Below are 3,047 nucleotides of genomic sequence, written 5' to 3'. Positions count from 1 at the left end.
TAGATAGATAGATAGATAGATGATAGATAGATAATAGATATATGATAGATAGAAGATAGATAGATAGATGATAGAAAGACAGGAGATAGATAGATAGATGATATATATGATTGATAGATAGATAGATGATAGGAAGGCAGGAGATAGATAGATAGATAGATAGGTAATGGATATATAGATAGATGATGGATGGATGGATAGATGATTGAAGATAGATAGATAGATGATAGATAGATAATAGATATATGCTAGATAGAAGATAGATAGATAGATGATAGATAGATAATAGATATATGCTAGATAGAAGATAGATAGATAGATGATAGATAGATAATAGATATATGCTAGATAGAAGATAGATAGATAGATGATAGATAGATAATAGATATATGCTAGATAGAAGATAGATAGATAGATGATAGATAGATAATAGATATATGCTAGATAGAAGATAGATAGATAGATGATAGATAGATAATAGATATATGCTAGATAGAAGATAGATAGATAGATGATAGATAGATAATAGATATATGCTAGATAGAAGATAGATAGATAGATGATAGATAGAGAGATAGATGATAGAGATATGATAGATAGATAGATAGATGATAGAAAGACAGGAGATAAATAGACAGATCTCCTTTTGATTGGCAAAATCTTTGTAGGGCTGTTCTTTCAGGGGGCGATTATTTGAATTGGAAATCTGCTTATTGACATTGATAGATAGATGGTAAGTAGATAGATAATAGATGATAATAGATAATAGATGATAGAAGAGATATAGATAGATAGATGGATAGATAGATAGATAGATAGAGATAGATAGATATATGATAGAAAGACAGGCTGACAGATGATAGATGATAGATAGATAGATAGATAGATAGATAGATAGATAGATAGATAGATAGATGGATCATACCCAGGACAGCTTAAAAGCTGATACTTAAGAGATGATAGATAATTGGTGAGAAGGAAGTCAGGTTTATTTAGGGGCAAGCTCTTTGAAAGATAGAGGGACCATCATCCTCAAAACTCTGTCTTGGGGAACTGAGATATGCGAAGGGTTTTATATGGGCAGAAAGATTGAGTTCTAGGTCGTCTTAATCATCCAAGGTGTACACCTCCATTTTTTTCTTCTCTGGTGGGAATATCTGGTTGGGCCTTGACCTCCTAGGACTAGTTCCTACAGCTCTTTAAACAGATGAATTGTTCTGCAAGTGAAACTTGACAGCAATATACATGATTTATGTTAGGTGATGCACAAAACTAAAGACTACTGAGGGATGTTACACATTCTGATATTACCACCAAATGTTCTGGTTCTTTAAATTTAAAGGAAGATTATTGACCAGCTAAGATCACAATCATTGAGGTGCAGATGCCCTTTAGAATTTAGAAGGCTGGGCCAAGGGAGGGGTTACCTTGTAAAGGCTGATGGGAGGGGGCATAACCTTATAAGGGACAATTCCCAAGGGAGTGGCCACTTACATTTACATAACAGTGAAAGTTCTCTGTGTGTAAAGTGCTAGAAATCTTCAAACGTGGTGTCCAGGTATTCAGAACAATTAACTACTTCTTTGGAAAGCAATCTGGTGTCAAGAAGTGTAGCCTCAGTCAACCGTTGAGTAAACCCAGTTTCGCAGATTTCTTTTGTCCTCATCAAACCTTGACTGGAAGGTGTTTATATAGGGCCTGGAGGGAAGGTGGCCTGGAGAAATGTGTCTGTGTACCCCAGACACCCCACCGCCACCCGCCAACCATGGATTCTCCAGTCTGAACCTCAGGAGAGGGGCTCACAGGTACATCAGCATCATTGTCTGGCTCTTTACCTTTCTGGCTCCTCCAGGTCTCCTTAGTTGCTAGTGCAGAGTCACTCCTAGCTAGTTTTAACTGTCAACTTGACACAACCTGTATTCACAAGAGAAGGGAGTCTCAACTGAGGGACTGTTCAGATCAGATTGATCTATGGGGGATTGTCTCGATCATTAACTGATGTAGGAGGGCCCAGCCCAACGTGGGTAGTGCCATTTCCTAGGCAGGTGGTCCTGGGGTGTGTAAGAAAGCTAGCTAGGGGCTGGAGAGATGGCTGAGCAGTTAAGAGCACTGGCTGTTCTTGCAAAACACCCAGCTTCAAATCCCAGCACCCACATGGCAGCTAACCATCTGTAACTCCAATTCCAGGGGATCTGACACCCTCTTCTGTCCTCTGTGGGTGCTGCACAACATGGGTGCACTTACACACATGCAGACATATCACTCATATACATAAAATAGAAATAAATAAATAAACATTTTTAAAAAGCCAGCTAAGCACAAGCCCGTGCAAGCCATCGAGCAGCATTCCTCCAGTTTCTGCTGTGCATCCTTGGCTGCGTTCCTTGGTTAGAGGTGATGCTGCACGGAATAGCAAGTTAGCCTGCCTTTGAATTCCTGCTTGAGCTCCTTCCCTGACTTCCCTCAGTGATGACTGTGACTTGGAAGTGTAAATCAAATAAATCCTTTCCTCCCCTAAGTTGCTTTTGTTCAGTGTTTTATCACAGCAACAGAATGGAAACTTGAACAGTGGCTTGGCTTTCGCTGGCCCTGACGCCCCACCTGCTGCCTCTACTTTATTGCTGCCCAACCGTGGAGCTAAGGGCTCAGGTGGCAGCTGCTTCCTACCTAGGGAGCAGATGGCATATAACCCCACAACTGGTAGATTCCTCAGCATATCTGGGGAAAGGTCATTTGCTTTTTCTCCCTCTTTCATAGTCTATTGGAAGCAAGCACTGAGCGGGTGTGTGTGGGTGTGCGGGTTGTTCATCTCCGTGAGTCTCCACCTCCTCTTCCCCCTCCACTTCTGCCATGCTGGTAGAGAAAAGCTCTACGAGTAAGCTCACAAGCCTTATGGTCCTCTCCTAGACATTTTTTTTGTGCATAAATGCCAAGCTTTTGATGCCTTTGTTCTCCGCTTCCATGGTGACAGCTCTCCCTAAGGGCAACAAGAGATAGGAAGGAAATGTGAAGGAGAAAGAAATCCACATGGGTTAGTACGACACAGT

Source organism: Nannospalax galili, unplaced genomic scaffold, assembly GCF_000622305.1.
Source record: "Nannospalax galili isolate Female #2095 unplaced genomic scaffold, S.galili_v1.0 scaffold781, whole genome shotgun sequence".
Classification (NCBI taxonomy): domain Eukaryota; kingdom Metazoa; phylum Chordata; class Mammalia; order Rodentia; family Spalacidae; genus Nannospalax; species Nannospalax galili.
This window is presented reverse-complemented; position numbering follows the sequence as displayed.